Genomic DNA, 12,292 nt, shown 5'->3' with positions numbered 1-12,292 from the left:
CCCAGGTAATGATCTCCCCCAGAGCCACAGCCGTGCTGCTGATGCTGGCTCAGCCAGGATGGGACAGGGAGGGACCTCTGCAGTGTCACCTGTCACGGTAACAAATGAGCACAAGGCAGAAAAAGGCATTTCCACTTCATGACAAGGACAGTGAAAAGCGACTCAAAGGTACTGCTCAGGCAGTGCCTGTGCTGGAGACAAAGAAGCCACAGTTTCCAGAGCTGTCATTCGCTCCTTGTGCTGTTGCTGAGATTTGTGCAGTACCAGGCACTCTCTGTGTAGGGAAGTGCACTAATACTCCACAGCAGTGTGTACTCCCAGCAGCCTCAGCAATGACACCAGCTCATCCTCTCTGCAATCGCCAAAATGTGATTTTCTGCCAGATATGGCTCCAATAATTCACAGACAAACATCAATCCAGTCCCAGCCCTTTGCTGCCATTGACTCACCAGGGCTGTCCCACAAGCTCCACTGCAAAGAATATTTACTGAAACATGGAATGACAGAGCTGGATGGAAATGGCAAAGATACACATATGAGTTGACATGAATGAATCTTTGAAGTCATATTTATTAAAAATTAGTGCTTAGAAAGGACAAATGCAACACTACCCTGAAGTCTCCTTGCTCAGACTGCACCAACTGTTCAGACCATGCTCAAGGTTTGCCTGAGCTCCTTCAGCACTCACTTTCAACTTGGCTACTGCTATTGCCAGCCCTCCTCATTTTCAACAAAGTCAGATACCAACACCTTCAATGCACTTCCAGCCGTGTTGGAGTGCATTCCTAAAACTACTCCAGTTCCTCAAATTGCTCCCATTAAGTTAAAAACTGCCATTTTTTATTCCTTTGGCAAGCACTGCATCTTATTGTGGGAATAACTCTTTTTACCAGCAGAGAAAAAAAGCCTGATATTACTGGGCAGCAGCAGCTCCGGGTCTCTCTCAGATCACACACGTCTATTAGCAGCAGTTGAGAAGTGGCAATTGTCTGCTCACAAAACACCAGCCCCGAGCTGAAACCTCTCCAGGAAGATGTGTGCTGGCCTCACACTCTCAGCCATGCAGGACAACACTGCTTGAGACTGCTGAGACCTCACAGAACACTGTACAAATCCATGGCTTTGGCACAAACAAGGAATTGCATTTTGCCCATAGGTTTTAGAAATCATGCCAATTGCACTGGAAGTGCTGCAACCTATTCAGCCTAAGAGTTGGTTTGAACATTTGCATTTTTACTTAAACTACTTTTTGCTGGATAAGAGTCTTAGGCTGTCAGCAAAACCCACAAACAGGGGTTTATTGAAGATTTTCCCACAGTTCAATTAAACATATTTGGAAAACACATCACAGCTGATCTAGACACTGTTTTGATGAAATAAAAGACTAGTGCAAGCTTCTCAACATCTCATTCCTCCAATGTGAAGAAATTAACTAAATTATTTTTTCTTGTTTTTTTTTTTTTTTTTTTTTTTGCAACTAAGACTTATAATTTCACCAATTCTTTTTTTATCCTAAAGAGACAAATGCTTATGCAAAATAGCTGGCAGAGACTGAGTCCCCAAACCTGGAAACCAATATAGATCATGTTTGAAAGAAATGCAGAACTCTCAAGCATTTCACTGTTGTGAAAAATGGTGTTTGGCTGGAGGAGAGGGCCCAGGGCAGGGAGAACTTGGCTGCTGCTCACAGGTGCTGGGTGGCACCCAGTGAGCCAGACTGAACCTCCAGGCCAGCAAGGGCACAGCCTTGCTCTTTTCAGTGGGGATCTCTGACTGCATCAAGGGGCAGGAAGGAATCCTTCCTCAGACTGATGAAAATCCTCATGCCCTGTCACTTCAGTCCTACAGGTTCTTCATCCCAGTCCTTCCCTGCTGTTCCTGCACTGGGATCTCCTCTGTGAGTATGCTAGACCTCTACTCAGCTTTTATGTTCTGGTAATTAATTTTGGGCCTCAGCCCTCCCAGCTTTCTTTCAACATGTCCATGCCAATCATCCCTAACCTTGTGTCTTATTTATACTTGGTTCAATTTTTACATTGTTTATTATCTTGTATCATTGTCCAGTTTTTTCCTAAACTCCTGATGGAGCCATAGTACTTCTTACTATTGCTCAGTTTCCTTTTGATCAGAGAAGTCACTGATTTTCTTCCAGCTCAATCCCTCAGAAAAACTGGGATTTTTTTTGTTTGGTTTGATTTAGTATTTTGTACTCTTCAATCCCTAAAATTACCTCAGAAACCCAAGTTATTAACCATTTCCTAATATTTTCTCTGTGAGGACTCTCGCATCTAGAGAGTCCTCACTAGGAGTGTTCTCACTCCTTCCTTTCCTACTCATCTTGTAATCACTGTCACCCAAGTGATTCCTCACCACTGAAATAATCAAACAGTGATTTTCTGCTAATGAGAGGGAACCCTAAATGAGTTCCTGCTTTGGAATCCCATCTCCTGACATGCAGCGTTTCCTCTGACAATACAAGATCGTGGTAAGCCATCAGTAACCTGTCATATTCTATTTCTAAATGCTACCCTGTTAATTAACCTCATTATCCAGGGTTAATTAACCCCAGAATCCCATTAGCATCCTAGTCTGCCTCTGGGAAGCTCCTATCAGCTGTTCAGAAAGCCCCAGCCTGATCTCCTCCAAGGCAGTGCCACCTCAGCAGCATCACTTAGCCAAAGAGTTGAGTTACACCCTGGCACATGTCACAAGCTTTGCATCACAACCACTTGTACAAGGTTCCTGTTGTTTGTGGTTGTGTTTGAGGACAAGGGAAGAGATGGGAATCTTGACTCCATGTTTCAGAAGGCTGATTTATTATGATATTATATTACATTAAAAATGCTATGCTAAAAGAAATATAGAAATTATACAGACAGAAAGCTGGGAAGGAATGGAATGAATAACAAAAACCCGTGACAGAGAGTTCAGCACAGCTGGACCACGGTTGGTCATTAAATAGAAATAACTCATATGAAACCAATCACAGAGGCACCTGTTGGTAAACAACCTCCAGACCACATTCACAGCCATCAGACAGTTATTGTTTGCATTTCTTTTCTGAGGCTTCTCAGCTAGAATAGGAAAAAATCCTAGCAAAGAGTTTTCCATAAAAATATCACGGTGACAGTGGCTCTGCTTGGGAAGGTCAGAGGAGATGTGGACGAGCTTTTCTTCAGGAGCAGGGTGTAACTGCCTGGCAGCTGGGGTGTCGGGTTGGATGATTGGAGGATGGTTGGAGGATGGCAGCAAAATAAGGAATAGGGAACCAATAAATGAGAGCAAAGTAATCTATTCTTTCCAATGATCTGTTTATGCTGGGGGGTGTTAGGGTGTATCCCTTCTTTACACCCACCTGCTTCCCACACACTTCTCCCCATTTCCATTTCAGCAATCCTAACTCCTGCATTTCTGGAGCCTGAAGAATTTCAAAGCTTAGAAAACACACAAACCAAAATATACAGCAGGAACATTTTTGTAGAAATTAAAAGTGATGTGTCATATCACAATCCCATTCCTGCAATCCTGTTCTTCAATGAGTACAAAATCGTTCTATATTTTCATTTAACAGCAATTTTGTTGTCTTCCCTTTTATGATATGGACAACAATTTAATAACAATTGTGTATGAGAAGTACTTTTTGAAAATAATTGTAGGAAGCTTAAAATTTCATTGGAAATGTTATTTTAAATTGATCTCAGTAGTGTTTTTAAAAAGACCTGTAGAGAATGCTGATTGAAATTTATACTTGCAAGTTATCTGAAAAATCTTTGCAAGAAAGGCAGATTAGGTATTAAAACACAGCAATGCTGATACTTGAGAGTGAGCTGACACTCAGGGGGATTTTGAACAAAGTGAACTGGAAATATTTCCATAAACCATATCCCCAGCCTAACCCAATTTATGATACTGAGGGGGTTTTTTTATTGTTTGCATTTTAAATGCTAAGAAATTAAATATTTCCATATATTTCTTAGTAATTTTTAGTATTTTCTTTTAAGACAAATGTAATCCTTTAAAATTTGAAGGACAATCTGAAATACTGGCAGTTTTTGGCAGGAAATCTAATGGCCCTCTCCGTGGTGATCCTCCCAGCCTGTTTCTGCCCATTTTCTGGTGCTCTTTATGCTGTGTGCTCTGTGGGGCAGGGACCTGAGGGATCATTCCCCTTATCCCACTAAGCCAGAACACAAACCTTCCCAGCCTTGTGAAGCTTCCATGGCAGCAGCAGCCCTTTGGCACAGATTTGGTGCAGTGACATTAATTAATAGATTTGGAGCTGCGATCTGACTTCACCTGGCACTGGGGAACATGAGGCCAGATCCCAGCAACAGCAGTTTAGGAAAAGACATATAATCCTGTGCTGTTTCACTACAATAAATGAGCACAGCTCAGAGACAATGTAACTAAATCTGTTATGGATCTATCGTGCTATTAGGGAATTATGACTGTTAGCACATTCATACAAAAATTTCTGCAGCCATAACAAAATTACAGTCTATTGTTGGGAGAAAAATTATTACCTGCAATAGATTCAGAAAGAAAGTAAAGAATAATGAGGTTTCTAAGTTTACTTCTTATAACCTCTCTAAAAGACTACAAAAATGAATGTCTGTGTTGCAAATATTATGACACGTTTAATGATGATTGTATTAGAGCTCTGTCTCAGCATGTGAAAAAGTTGTTAGTGTCACTGCAAAGGAGTTTTTCCTCCATTCAGAATTCTTAGCTCAGTTACACAGGGGTAAAGCAAAGCTTTTGCACTGGACACTCTGCTACTTCACTGCTTTATGAATAACAACAAAATTGTGATATATTTGAATTTCCATTTTAGTGCAATCCAAATTTAGCAGTGACCAGCTGATAACCCTGACTGAATTTATCTCTGTGTGTGCATCTTGTCCATGATTAGCCTGTGTAGCTAGTCCTAGAGCATGTTCTAAGATGATGCGAGGAAAAAAAAAATAAAAGCAGATCTAATGATGTTTTGAAAATATCCAGATGCAAGCTTTCATCTATTTTACTCAAAAAACCCTCCTGAAAACCAGATTGTTGGTTGAATGATAAAAAGTGCATTATTCTCTGTAGTGCAAGAATGAATTACTGATTCTACCAAATACCTTCACCTAAATCTCATGAAAAGGTTTTATGATGTCAGCTCCTACCTACAAAAACTGCTGTATGCTATTAAGAACATGATTTTGTCAGAATTATACAGTAAAACAAAAACATATCTTATAAATATTCTATAAGAATATTCTTGCTGCCTTTGCAGATGGTGACAATTTCTTCCCAGAAGACTGACAAACCCAAAACTGAACCACTCTTGAGAGGTGCCCCCACAGTCAAAGATTAAAATCTATTCAGAAATGCAACATGGGCAGTTTTCTGTTCAACAATAGTTTCTTCCCAATTTTAATTCTAGTTTTTCTGCCCTGGAAGAGTCTGTGTGTATGTTTTTACAGGACAGAGAGAAGCTTTCCACATAGAGAGACCAAAGAGAACTAGTTAGTTTTTCCCTGATTTTATGAGTAGATTAAGCTTAATGTTTTGGTTTTATTCTAGTAGCACAGACCACTCCATTGCCTTTTGTGGAGCTACCACAGTATGAAATCACATGTGATCTCAATGAAATACATAAATATTTATTAAAGGACTGTTTTCACTGATAATTCAACACCAGCATCTACACACACAGGTTTATTGTCAAACACTTATCCATTGTTTCTTATCCACAAATAACATTTTCAGCACTGCATCCGTGCAGCATTACTTTCTGGAGAAAAATTGTATGTATTCAGTAAAGCTAAATGCATGTTAGGCACACACCCTGTGAGCACAGGAATGGCTCTCCCACATAGCACCTCCAGATTGTGCACTTAACCTTGAGATGACAACACTTTCTGGATCAGTGGGCTCTGTCTGGTAGCAGGTCAGGTCTGGGCTGCTGGGATGCCCTTGCCAGCTGCTGCTGAGCAGCTCCCTTCTGCTCCTGCCAACAGCTGGGCTGGTGTGGTGCCACAGAAACCTGCCTGGCATGCAGCAGGGCAGAGCAGAGCCCACAGGTGTCCAGATGGGCGAGATGCTACTTGTAGCTGCAGTGAAATCTCCCGGGGGATGATTCACTAAGGCTTCCCAAGGGAATTTCTCTGCCATGAGGAAATATTCCCTCTAACAAGTACAGTCTGCACCTCATCATTAGCTGATCACCAGCCAGTACTACCCCGCATTTTAAAGCTTGACATTGCAGGGATTTCCTGCAGCTCTTCCTGTGCTAGGTCCAAATATCACTGGAGTTAATATCCACCAGCTCTGTTCCTCTCAGACCCACAGTTACAGGAACAGCCTCAAAGAGGTTTTTGTTTTTACTCTGAGTGGAACCGAGCCATATCAGAGATCCAGAAGGTGATCTGTGAGGGAAGCAGTGCTGCCTAAATAAATAGATCAATAAATTCTGAGGTAATTTACTTTCTTCTGCTACACATGTTGAACCCAAGTTTAACCAGAAAGTGCAATATATTATATAATTAACACCCAGGATTTTATATAATCACTACCCAGTGTTTTGCAGTCTGAGTGAGATCTCATTAGATCCTTGCCCTGACTTACACAGCATCTTCTTTCCCAGTGGGTGCCTGGGGATTTCACAGTGCAAAGGGCAACTCTGCAATTTTCCAGTGGAATTCTGGTAGCAAACAGTGTTTTTGAACAACTACTCTTCAGAGAGACATGCACACAATTCCCTTTAGCATACCAAGGAAAAGAAAGACAGGATATACTACACTCATTTTTTCTTTGTACTTTCAACAGACTGGGGGAATGTGATTATTCAAATGCCTTGAGGTAGCAATACCAGTCTTCGCACTACCATAAAGAAAAAGAGATCATCAAAAGCAATTTTCTCAGACATCTGCCAATAAAACCAAACATTGTGAGACGTACAACCAACGGCCTATGATTCCATTCATTGTATGGGCCTAGCAATTCCCAGCTTTTTCTCATTGTTCTTTCACCCACGGTCCTCACAAGGCTACAAAGTTTTGTCCTGTAACAAAATTTACATCAGATTGAAGCATGGCACACAATAGAAGAATGGAAAGTTTTCCTGCTCACTATTGCACCCAAGAGGCCCAAATCCTGAACTGTTTATAACTTCCAAGGGATCCAGCACTGCTGCAGCTTAGAGCAGACTAGATATTAATAAAGGAAACAACACCTAAAGTTTATCCTCTGTGGCTCAGTCACAAAAAATCTGATCAGACCTCAAGAGTCTGAGTTCATGTTCATTCATTAAGTGTAAATATCAGGCCAGAAATCTAGAGAAACATGCAGATACCAACAAAGGCTAGGAACAGCACATTCTTTGAAATGTCAAAGTTCTTACAGATTAATTATGCAACTATGGAAAACAGGAAAGCTTCGTCTGCTTAAAACTAAGAATAGCTGCGTAAATGACTGAAATAACAAAGATGCAGACAGAAGTGGTTACAGTTTATTTTCCTGCACCCCAAAACCTTTGGTAAAAAAGGAATTTAAATATATCTGATCTTTTCCAATAACTTTCTCTGAAATGAGAAAATTCATAGGGTGGGGGAACATAAACCCTAATCTGAACCCAGCTCAAGGAATTTTTCCTGCTGTAAACATCTGTGAAAGCTGGGTGAGCAATAGGCAAACCCAGGAATCTGCGTGGTTTCATTAATTGACCATGTTGCATTATTACACTGATTCCCATCAGGGTTTTCATTTTTGTTTGCTTGGTTTGTCAGGGGTTATGTTTGCATCCCTGGTTTCCTGGTTAAAAAGGCAGAGTCATTTCCATTCACTGTAGGATAGGCATTAGTAAGTGAGAACATGTGGAACAACATTGGGTGGCTCTTGTGCACACGACAAGAGCAAATATCTGCCCTGTGTTCTGCCAACCCTCCTGATTGCTGCAGCAAGAACAGGCTGGTGTCACCCTGGCACTCTGCCACACATCCACAAGGCTTATCATCACTTATGTTCAACATAAATACCACCCTTAACACAGAGATTATGCCTTATGCACAGCCAATTTTCACTTTAGGAAAGTAAGAGCTGCTGCTTCAGGACCAGGGATTAACTGGGGCTGATCTCGTCTCTCCTTGCAGTTATCCTACTCCTGGCATAGATTCAGACATACAACTGCTGCCTGTCTGCAGTGCCAGACAGCCCCAGGGAGGGGAGCTTGGAATATTCCACCTTCTGAGGTGGGATGCACCAGGAGCACATTTTACTTGGGACCTAAATCATATCTCACTTTCAGGAGCTCTGAAACTCATCCCATTCCATTTGGATTAGTGCAAAGGAATACAGTGCACATGCCCAGGCCACCAGGCACCATCCTTCCCCAGTTCCAGCCTATTAGACCAGTTTCTACCAGCTGACTCCAAAGGAAGCTGACATTTGATAGTTTGATTTTCAGGTTGATAGGAGATAGGCAAGTTGGACAAGTTGTGCTTTAGGAAAGCAAAAATGAAAGGCAAGAGACAAACAAGAGCAAAGGTGTTCAGTCTTTGAAGAAAGCACCAATTCCTACATGCGTCTTTTTACCGGTCTTTCACCTGCAGAAGGAGTATTTAAACAGCAAATTGTTGAAATAGCAAGCTGGACAGCAGTACAAGTATTTAAATGTGTGGCATTACATCACTTAGGCAGCGAGTAAGGCAGATAATTTCATCTCTGTCATAGATTTCAGGGGATTCTGGCAAGCATCAAACAAGTCGGAAAGAGGAAATATTATAGTATTCCAGACATTGGAAGCACACAAATTGGCTGAAAACAAAAGGGACAAATTCTGCCTTCTATCACACTGATTTATACCTGGAGCAACTCAGCTCAAGTCAGTTTTCTCAATGGAAATTGAACAAGTGATATGAGACCAAAAAACTGTGCAACTGTATTTAATGGACAGCTGACTTTCTGGAAATTGGATCTCCAGCAATGGAAACACTTAAGGGCAAGTACTTAAAACAAATTTGTTACAGAGAACAGTAGCTGTGTGATGATAGATCTCCAAACACACTCCAAACCTGCCTGAAACCAAAGGCTCAGCTCAGAGTCCCTGGGAACACTGCTCTGTGCAATGAGGCTCCAGTTACACACAGGCCCATAAGCACAACCACTTGTCCTCAGTGCAAGGAAAAGAAAAATACAAAATTACAATGCAAGACAGCAGTATGTCAGAAACAATAGCACTGCACACTCAGCAGCTGAGTTGGAAACAGCCAATGGATTCAACACTTGCTGTTTTTCTTGCTACTCTTGCATTTATTCACATGCCAGGAATTTCTGACAAGTCAACATTTCAGCACTCTAACTCAGGAAGGAGCAGGAGCTCCACCACATAAAGTGATGGCAGTGATGCTGGAAGCAAAGCCCTGCCTCATGTGCAGGATTCATTGGCAGTGCTGCAGAGCAGTGTGACAGATGCAGGATGTGGCACCCCATAGCACCTAAAATGAGCTTGGGAATGGCTCATAGTGGGCAGACCTGGAGCTCTGCTCTGTCTGTCCTGAGGCAAATGACACCTCCTGCCTCCACACCCAGCTATTATTTAAAATATTACACATCTTGGCAGGACATTAATTCACAGGTTTATGCAGTAATGACAAAGACATTTTCATCATTATGAAAGATGAATTATATATACATATGTCATTATTTTCCTGTTTGAGAACTTGATATTTGGCAGAAGGAAGAAAATGAAAAAAAAAAAAAACCACCCAAGGAAATAGAAACCCCAAAAATGCCCTACAACAGTTGAACATACTACTTTGATTAGTACTTTTGCAGTGAATTTAATGGCAAGTGGAGAAAACAGACCGCCCAGTGACCACAGGGTAAGAAGAGCATAACTCCTTTGGTACTTGATATCTCCTCATCATCTGTGCTGAATGAATTACATAGGCAAAAACAGCAGGGAAATTGTCTTATTTCATGGTCTACTTAAATCTTCTAACAGGCACATTTTCTGAATTCCAAATAAAATGCTTAGATCTACCAAACATCTGAGTGTGTTTTTGCTTTAAATGGCAGCTGTGGTCTTATGCAAATGTAGCTCTACATGTAATTAATGTATATTGTATTAAAGCTGCCAGTTATTAATAAAGTCCTAAATAGAATCAGAAAACTTTTTTTTAGTGTGCTGTGATTTTCTATATATGATCAGTCCTTGCATGTATATTCTTAGCTGAAACTATAAATAGCATCTAATAAATGGGACAGGAAGTATTGTCTCAGTCTGTGTTCTATTCTTTGGCTGTCATGCCCTTCCTTTTAATGTGTTTCCCCCAATTAGTTCTAGAAAAATCAGCTTTGACACAGGGGAAATATTATCTCCCTCCTGCTTCACACACAGAAAACAAATGAAGGTCATTTTTCTGCAGGACTGAACCTCGGTGACCCTCTTTATCACTCATATTGCACATTTTCCATTACAAGTGCTTCCTGTTTTTCCAAAGAATATTACAGCAACAGAAGCATTTCCCCTGTGTGTGAAATTCCAGTGAATCCAGATTAATTGTGGAGGGAGGGATTTTTGCTGCTGCACTGGGGGACAGACCAAGCCAGGCACAGGATGCCTCTACTGCTCATTACCCTGCATCCCAATCCAGGCTCCTCCTCAAACAGCAGGGCATGGGAGTCCTCAGACTGGCCTACCCCATTTCTGAGGATTTCCCCCTTCCTTTTATCTGGATTTTTCTGTTTACTCTTCCTTTACTTCATATTATCCCTCTACTCTAGAAAAAAACAGACATTCCTCCCACAAACATCCTTCTATTAATTGCCTGTCATATAAAGCCTTAATCTCCTAATGTTGGCCATGAGTTTGCAATAAGGAAAATCTCTCTAGAGCCCAGGGAAGCTCATTGATGTCAACTGGCACAAAATGTCACCTTTCTTGTTTTCCATCAAAACATTTCCTGGTTCTAACAGGAATAAAACAGATTTCAAACAAACCATCCACAATTATTACAACAGATTTGTTTAAATCCCACTTGTAAATGCCACTGATTCATTGATAATAGACATTCCATTTTGTTGTTGTTATTTCAAACAGACATACTGTGAACTTTATGCTAAATGAAGGAAAGTGGAAGAATTAAGAAAGCCTGGGACAACAGTGAAAATAATGTAAACAGACAAAGTTTTCTTTTTGTAAGAGAATGTATGTATTTGTTGTGACATGCTGCATCAGGGATCATTTTGCAATTAGAGATTTCCATTTAAATCAAGAAGCATTTGTTAAATAAAAAGGTAGAACTACAGACAACTAAATGAACTCCCACGTATGTTGAGCTTTACCACAGCATCTCAGTTAATCATGGTGAAATGTGTAAGCTCCCTTAATTAGCATAGTCAGAGGGAACTGAATTTTGTTTTAAATCAACTTTCTTTGGGCCTTACTTTTTCTGCAGTTCTTTTTATCAAAGCCCTGCAGTGTACTAGCAGTCAAGCCTGTTCCGCAAAAAATGTACTTGATTACTCATTTCCAAGCTTATTTCAAAATAGATCATTCTAATAGATGAATTCTAAATATGCATCAGACCTGTTAACACCTGATTTATCAGTTTGCCTCTGTGGACAGCAGCAGACTCCACTGGTCCATGGCTAAACAGCACACTACATTGCCACACCATTTGCTTCTCCACCTGTTCAGTGTGGCCATGCTAACCAAATTCAGTGCTAAAAGACCAGTGCTCTTACTAAATATTACTTTATTTACTGTACAAAATCCCAAGCTGCTTCTCACAGGCCATCATACACCTGATGCACACAGGCCATGATACACCCAGTGCACCTTTCCAACCTTCCTCTCAGCTCCCAGAGCAGAAAATCACAGAAAACTGAAAGAACACTTATTGAAAAACAAAGCAGCTGATGTCTGTTCACCTTTCCACATAAACATCTGCTTTAATTAAAATGTACTTACGGTAGAAGGTCTCAGCCTCACTCAGCATATCCCTGATATCCCCAACTCATCCAGCTCCTCCAGACAGACACCAACTCCAACAGAGTGAAGAAAACTGCTCTCCATCTTCTGGAAGAGTATGCCGTATTTTTGCCATCTAAAAAAAAAACCCAGACATTTCTTCAGAGACAACAAGAGGGAAACTGCTGGCAGTCAGGCTATCCCCAACTCTTAGAGCTGCCTAAGGAACAGGGAGGTAAGGAGAGCACATGTTGGTGTCTCTGCTCCCCAAAGCCTTGTGGGTTTGTTTCTCAGGATGATGCTCACGGAGGGCAGAACCTTTGCTAACAAATATCC

The 12,292-nt window shown here is 41.0% G+C and overlaps 1 long non-coding RNA gene across 4 annotated transcripts in view; it reads right to left on the bottom strand.

Annotated features, from left to right (window-relative positions):
• The window catches only part of LOC135306367 (uncharacterized), a 114,120-nt gene that overhangs the window by 72,683 nt on the left and 29,145 nt on the right, over nt 1–12,292 (bottom strand). For all 4 annotated transcript variants that reach the window (XR_010367171.1, XR_010367179.1, XR_010367173.1 and 1 more), the window contains exon 3: nt 11,957–12,092. This is a non-coding gene — a long non-coding RNA (uncharacterized LOC135306367). The remainder of the gene's footprint in view (nt 1–11,956; nt 12,093–12,292) is intronic.

This window comes from Passer domesticus, chromosome 8, assembly GCF_036417665.1.
Source record: "Passer domesticus isolate bPasDom1 chromosome 8, bPasDom1.hap1, whole genome shotgun sequence".
In the NCBI taxonomy this organism is placed as follows: Eukaryota; Metazoa; Chordata; class Aves; order Passeriformes; family Passeridae; genus Passer; species Passer domesticus.
This window is presented reverse-complemented; position numbering and strand designations above follow the sequence as displayed.